Source organism: Grammomys surdaster, unplaced genomic scaffold, assembly GCF_004785775.1.
Source record: "Grammomys surdaster isolate TR1022 unplaced genomic scaffold, NIH_TR_1.0 158395, whole genome shotgun sequence".
Classification (NCBI taxonomy): domain Eukaryota; kingdom Metazoa; phylum Chordata; class Mammalia; order Rodentia; family Muridae; genus Grammomys; species Grammomys surdaster.
In genome coordinates, this window is record NW_021623079.1 from 1 (window position 1) to 8,053 (window position 8,053).

General features: G+C 40.5%; 1 pseudogene; it reads left to right on the plus strand.

Annotated features, from left to right (window-relative positions):
* Nucleotides 1-4,116: 4,116 nt before the first annotated feature.
* Nucleotides 4,117-4,995, plus strand: LOC114615815 (annotated as a pseudogene).
* Nucleotides 4,996-8,053: the final 3,058 nt, after the last annotated feature.

Below are 8,053 nucleotides of genomic sequence, written 5' to 3' on the forward strand. Positions count from 1 at the left end.
CTCCTTCTAAGAAGAACTGAATCTTAATTAGCAGTTGATGAGGGAGGGCCCAGCCCATTGTGGGTTCCGGTTCTGATAGACTAGTGGTTCTGGATTGTATAACAAAGCAGACTGAGCACGCCATGGGGGAACAAGCCAGTAAGTAGCACCCTGCTCCCCATAGCCTTTGCGTCAACTTCTTCCTCCAGGTTCTGCCTTGCTTGAGTTCCTGTCTTCACTGCTTTTGATGAACTGTTTTATGGACCTGTGAGTGAAATAAACTCTTCCTTCCCCAAGTAGGTTTTGGTCATGGTGTTTCATCATGGCAATAGTAACCCTAAAACAAGCTGTCTACCATGTGTTTTGGGACAGATTCTCTCTTTGGCTTGAGATTCTCCAAGTGTCCTAGGCATTTTGGCTAGCCATCTCCAAGGTTCCTGTCTTCACTTCTTCAACACTGGTTTTACAATCTTCAGCTGCTTATTATAATTTTTAATGTGGGTGCTGGAGATGGGACTCAGAATCATTCTTTACTTTTGCGCTGTGTGAACATTACCAACAGAACCATCTCCCCAGCCTACACTAGCTATTAAAGTTGGTCCTAAATCAAAGAAATGAGTTATCCTATACTAAAGATACAGTTTAGAATTCAAAAAGAAATCTTCAAGTTTCAAGAATTTTCTTCCTGGATCTGCTAGTTTTGGTCAACTTGATCCAAATTAGTTTCAGCTTGGAAGAAAGAACCTCAGTTGAGGAATTACCTCCATCAGATTGGCCTGTGGGGCATTTTCTTGGATAATGACTGATGTAGAATGACCTAGCTCTCTGGAGATGGTATACAACCTGGGTTCTATAAGAAAGCAGGTTAGCAAACCATATAAATGAAGACAGTAAGCAGCATTCTTCACATTTCCCCAGTCAGTTCTGCACTCTGAGTCCTTTCCTTGAGCTGTTGCCCTGGTAGATTGTAACCTGTAAGATGTAGTGACCACATTCCTCCTCAGGTTTGTTTTGCCCAATGTTTTATCACAGCAACACAGAAGCAAACTGAAAAACTTGACCTCTGAGTAATTTCAGTGTCATTTTGATGAGTGACAACATCATGGTTCTCAGATTAAGTGGATCCACAGTGATTCTCAAAGAATATTTTTCTCCTTTATGCAAATTTCTTTTTGTGGTAGTTATTTCAAGTTATTTTATTGTGATTACAACATTTCTCCTTCCCTTTCCTCCCTCCAAGCCCTTCCATATACCTCTCCCCACTCTACTTCATATTCATGGCCTCTTTTCCATCAGTTGTTAGTACACGGATGTATTTATTTGTATATCCATTTATATTCCTAAATATACCTTGTTAAGTCAATATGATGTTACTTGTTTGTATATTTTCAGAGCTGACTTTTTGACACTGGTCAATCAATTGGTGTGCCCTTCCCTGGGGAGAGCCACATCTCCGAATCCCAACTTTACTCAGTTGCCTGTAGTTCTTTGTGTAGGGTTGAAGCCTTGTGTGAGAACTTTCCTGTAAAGTTCAATGTGTTTATTGGTGTCCTCCTCATTTAGCTCACAGTTGGGTGGTTGTATTGAGCAAATTTTATGCTGTAGTTTTTGATATTACTAGGAGACATAATCTCACATCAAAGGCCTTGATCCTGTGCCTCTTACAATCTTTCTGTCTCCTTTTCTATAACATCACCAGAGCCTTAGATATTGAAGTGTTTTGTAGATATATTCATTGGGGATGGGCACCACAACTCTGCATTTTGATTGTTTCTGGTTTTCTGTAGTGGTCTTCATTTATTGCAAAGAGAATTTTCATTGATAGGGTAAAGACTGCACTTATCTGTTGATGAAAAGACAAATAATTTATAGAGATTTTGTTGGTTTAGTAAAACCACCATTATAGATTTTCTTCCAATAATGATGATTTCACTAGCAAGATTAGTTAGCTAGGTTTCCAGTACCAGGCATGGTACCCCTCCTAATTGAGCAGGTCATTAAATCTAGCTAGAGAGCCATTGGTTATTGCTAAGGTATTTTTGTCACAAATGCACCCATAGGGTTATCATTCCTTGCTGGTCATTGTTGTGACTTATAGGTGTCATCGATGGATAGGTCTGTTGTTTGCCTCTCTCCTTTGTGAGCTTTCATGGTGCCTTGTGATTCCATGAAAGCTAGTTTTCAGAGAGGAGGCATTCAGGTGAGTTCCAGGGTTCTCTGGAACATGGTTCTGAAATGCACTGTGTCTTCAGCACAGAAGTGGGTAGGTAACCAAGGGCAACAGCAGTAGAATCTATGGTTTGGGATATAGGTCAGTTCCAGCTCAGGGATCTCTGGACCATGTTTCTGAAATGTGTTGTATATTCTACCTCAGGGGTGAGTGGGGAACCATGGTCAACTACACAACAGGCTGTATGTTTTGGGAGTTTCTCAGCCAGCCATGACCAACAACTTATGCTTATGTCTAGTATTGGAGGTGAAGGATGTTTATGATGCTGAATAAAAAGTAGAAACTTTTCAAGCATAGTCTACCTAGAGCTGGAGGGTGAAAGAAAGGTAAATATAGGTAGAGGAATGGTATGGGTTGTAAATTATTGGGAAAGATGAATTGTAAAGGCACACCAAACATAATTTTCTTCTTTCATAATTACAACTTCCCTTCATGTTAAAAAGTCTTGGAGAGATCAAGAATTCATGGTATATATCTAAACACAATAAAAGCAATATATAGCAAACCAACAGCCAACATCAAATTAAATGGAGCGAAACTAGAAGGAAACCCACTAAAATCAGGGACAAGACAAGGCTGCCCACTCTCTCCTTGTCTATTCAATATAGCACTTGAAATTCTAGCTAGAGCAATTAGACAACAAAAGGAGATTAAGGGGATAAAATTTGGAAAGGAGGAAGTCAAAAGTATCATTATTTGCGGATAGTATACATTAGTGACCCTCAAAGTTCCACCAGAGAACTCCTACATTTAATAACTTCAGAAAAGTGGTGGGATATTAAATTAACTCAAACAAATTAGTAGCCTTCCTTTATATAAATGATAAACAGGCTGATAAAGAAATTAGGGAAACAATACCCTTCACAGTAGCCACAAATAATATAAAATATTTTGGTGTGCCACTTACCAAGAAAGAGAAAGATCTATAAGACAATAACTTCAAATTCCTGAAGAAATAAATTGAAGAAGACCTCATAAGGTGGAAAGATATCCCATGCTTATGGATTAGTAGGATTAACATAGTGAAAATGGCCATCGTACCAAAAGCAATTCACAGATTTCAATGCAATCCCTATCAAAATTCCAACACAATTCTTCACAGACATGGAAAGAGCAATTCTCAACTTCATATGGAAAAACAAAACAAAACAAACCCAAGATAGCCCAAACAAATTTCAACAATAAAAGATCTTATAGAGAAATCACCATCCCTGACCTCCATCTTTGCTACAGAGCAATAGTGACGAAGAACATATGGCGTTGATACAGAGACAGAGAAGTAGATCAATGGAATAGAATTGAAGACCTAGAAATAAATCCACACACCTATGGTCACTTGACCTTTGACAAAGAAGCCAAAAACATACAGTGGAAAAAGGAAAGCATCTTTAATAAATGATGCTGGTCTATTGGAGGTCTGCCTGGAAAAGAATGAAAATAGGTCCATATTTATCACCTTGCACAAAGCTCAAGTCCAAGTGGATCAAGAACCTCCACATAAAACCATATTCACTGAAACAAATAGAAGAGGAAGTGGGAAAGAACTTCAAACTCATTGGCACAGGGGAAAACTTCCTGAACAGAAAATCAATGGCTCAGTCTCTAAGATCAACAATTAATAAACAGGACCTTATGAAACTGGGAAGCTTCTGTAACACAATGGACACTGTCAATAGGTCAAATTGGCAACCTACAGATGGGGAAAATTTTTCACTCACCCTATATCCGATAGAGGGCTAATATCTAAAATATGTGAAGAACTCAGGAAGTTAACCTCCTCCAACCTAAATAACCCAGTTAAAAAATGGGGTACAGAGCTGAACAGAGAATTCTCAACAGAGGAATCTCGAATGGCCAAGAAGTACTTAAAGAAAGAACATCGTTGGTTGGAATAAAAACAGTATTGAATGAGTTCCAGAAAGCAGGCTTCTCAAACTCGTGGACAACAATCTGCTGAAGAAGACAACTATAAGAAACCAACTCGAAGCAATACGCAGAGAAGTACGATGAGAGAAGTTGACTCAGGAAAGAAGTCAGCTGGTTCGCAGCCAGAGAATCTTGATCCAGCCCTCCCAGGAAGATGGGGGTTTAGGGGGGTTCACTCTGCTGAGAATCCCCTTCTGGTTCTGTGCGGAAGACAAGGAAGAACAAGCAGAAGACTCCTGGCAACAGAGATGGTAGCAGTACCAGTGAAATCCCCCAGCCCCCTCAGAAGAAAAGGGTATGGGCCGACCCTACTGTGGAGAGCAAGGAGGCATTCAAGAGTAGGATGGAGGTGAAGGTGAAGATCCCTGAAGAATTAAAACCATGGCTGGTGGACGACTGGGACTTGGTTACTAAGCAGACACAACTGTTCTCGCTCTCTGCTAAAAAAGAATGTAGATGCCATCCTTGAGGAGTATGCCAATTGCAAGAAATCACAGGGAACTGTTGATAGTAAGGAGTATACAGTTAATGAAGTTGTGGGAGAGAGAAAAGTGTATTTCAATGTGATGCTGGGCACTCAGCTGCTCTACAAGTTTGAAAGGCCTCAGTATGCTGAGATTCTGCTAACTCACCCTAATGTGCCTATGTCGAAAATCTATGGGGTGCCACACCTACTGAGATTATTTGTGAGAATTGGATCAATGTTGGCCTATATGCCCCTTGATGAGAAAAGCCTGGCATTATTGCTGGGTTATCTACATGATTGCCATAAGTATCTGGCAAAGAATTCTGCCTCGGTGTTTACTGCCAGTGATGACAAAATGTCTTCTGCTGACTATCATTGCAAAGCCCTTGTGTAGGTCTACTGACCACTCACTATTGTCTGGCATCTGTAAATACTTCTGCTTAGCTCTTTCATTGTATAATTGTTGTTCTTTAAAACTGCCAACGTAAAACAGGGTTTATGTTTCAGTTTGTTTCCTGTTCTGTTGTAGATAGGAAATAAAAGGATGCCCAGCTCCTTTCCTCATTTCAAAGTTGCTACCAGTGTATGAAGTAATTGGACAAAGAAGAAATTGGGTAGACCAATTTATTGCCTAGTTGACAACATTGCTTGAATGCTGATGGTTCTATCCCTTTGACACTACACAGTTTTCTAATATGTGTCAATGCTATGTGATGAAATGCCCTGGTTCATAGTGCCAAAGGTTCAATTTGATGTATATACCTCGAAACCCATGCATTTGTGCTTTGTTTAAAAAAATGGTGCTTGACATCTGTAAGCAGCCCATCCTCTGCAAGTCCATCTTTGTTGTTCCTTAGGCATTCATTCTGTCTTTCCTCAAATAGTTAAAGGATGGTGATTTGTTTCCTGGTGTTTGTATTTGAGTCTACCACATTGTTGTGTAGCCACAGTTTGCTGAAAAGTTGATGTTTTTAGGAATTGTATGTCACATCTTAAATCAAACTGGTTTCTAAATTTCAAAGCAGAAAAAAAAGGAGAAATGTTTAACATCTTTAGTCATAGGGAAATGCAAATCAAAATTCCCTGAGATTACACCTTACACCAATCAGAATGGCTAAGATCAAAACCTCAGGTGACAGCACATGTTGACAAGGATGGGCAGAAAGAGGAACACTTCTCCATTGCTGGTGGGATTCCAAATTAGTACAACCACTCTGGAAATCAATCTGGTGGTTCCATAGAAAATTGGGAATATTTCTACCTGAAAACCTAACTATACCACTCCTGGTTATATATCCAAAAGATGTTCCACCATACCACAAGGACTTGTGCTCCACTATGTTCACAGCAGCCTTATTTGTAACAAATAAGCTGTAAACAACCCAGATGTCCCACAATGGAGGAATGGATACAGAAAATGTGGTTCATTTACACTATGGAATATTATTTGGGGGGGGGTGAACTGGAGAGATGGCTCAGCGGTTAAGAGCACTGACTGCTCTTCCAAAGGTCCTGAGTTCAATTCCCAGCAATCTCAACCATCTGTGATGGGATCTGATGCTGTCTTCTGGTGTGTCTGAAGACAGCTACAGTGTACTCACATGCATGAAATAAATAAATAAATAAATAAATAAATAAATCTTAAAAAAAAGCAATGGGAGCAGGGAGGGAATGGCTCGGCCTTTAAGAGCACTGGCTGCTCTTTTCAGAAAAAAAAAAGAAAAAAAAGGAATATTATTCAGCTATTAAAAACAAGGACATCATGAATTTTGCAGGGAAATGGGTGGAGCTAGAAAATAACATCCTGAGTGATGTAACTCAGACCTAAAAGGACATGCATGGTATGTACTCACTTATAAATGAATATTCACCAAAAAGTACAGAATACCCATGAAACAATCCACAGACTGTCAGAAGTTTAACCAGAAAGAAGGCCCAAGTGAGGATGCTTCAATCCCACATAGAAAAAGAGAATAAAATAAACATGGGAGGTAGAGGGAAGGAGGGACCTGGGTGGGAAAGGGGATGGGGAGGGGAAAAGGAGAACAGGATCAGGTATGCAGGGTGAGGTAGAACAGGAGAGGAGCCCAGAGGGCAAGGAGAATGATTGGAAATATGCACCCTCTAGAAAGTCCCAGAGACCTGAGATGTGAGAGATCCCTAGGACTTAATGGAGGTGACTTTAGCCAAAATGCCCAACAGTGAGAAGAGCAAACTCAAGGAGTCCACCTCCAACAGAAAGGGCATCAGATAGAGGGATGGGGTTGCCATCCCAGTCAAAAACTCTGACCCAGAATTGTTCCTATGCAAAAGAACTGCAGTGACAAAAAATGGAGAAGAGACTGAGGAGACGCTGTCCTAGTGACTAGTCCAACTTGGGATATATCTCATAGCGGGGGTGGTGGTGGTGGGGAAGGACCAAGACCTGATACTATTACTGATACTATGTTGTGCTTATACACAGGAGTCTAGCATGGCTGTCCTCTGAGAGGCCCTACCAGCAGGTGACTGAGGCACCTTACTAATACTTACACCCAACTATTGGATTGAAGTTGGAGACCCCTATGGAGGAAAAGGGGAAGGACTGAAGGAGCTAAAGGAGAGGGTGACACAATAGGAAAACCAGCAGTCTCAACTGATCTGGACCCCTGGGAGCTCCTGAAGACTGAGTTACCAACCAGCCAGCATACACGGGCTGGTATGAGGCCCCAGGCACATATATAGCAGAGGACTGCCTGGTGCAGCCTCAGTGGAAGAGGGCTAATCCTCAAGATACTTGAGGCCCAGGGAACAGAGATGCTGGGAGTTGGAGGAAGGAGCATCTTCTTGGAAGCAAGGGAGTGGGGCCTTTCAATGAGGAACAGTGATGGGGTGGGGACCAGGAGGGAGGCAATGGATGGAATATAAATAAAGAAAATAATTAATTAAATAAGAAAAAAGTTGGCTTCAGATAATTTCTCTACAGGAAAAATAATTCTAGCTTTCCTTCTTACTAAGATTTTGTTGACAGAATAATTAACTTAATTTTAGTTCATAATTGCATCCAATACCTGTAGCCACATGTCAAGCGTTCACTTCACTATCACCTCTATCTCTGTCTTAATCCCTCCCCAAATGTTCTCTCATTATGGTAGTAAGAACACTTAAGATCTGCTCATCAGTGAGACGACTCAACAGACAAAGATGATTTTTGTACAAAAATGGTACCCTGAATTCAGTCTCCAGAAGGCAGAAGGAAAGAACTGACTTCATAAATTTTTTCACTGATCTCCGACATGTTCTAGTTGCCACTGAAGGTTTACTATCCTGGGAGTGATTGTGATGGAATGAAAATTTAAAAATAATTTTCATGTTTTTACTGCTAGTAGCTATAAACATTATTGACTGTCCACTAAGCACACTGTAATGTTTGGATGTTGCCCTAACTAATTAATGAGGGATGTAGTCCAAGA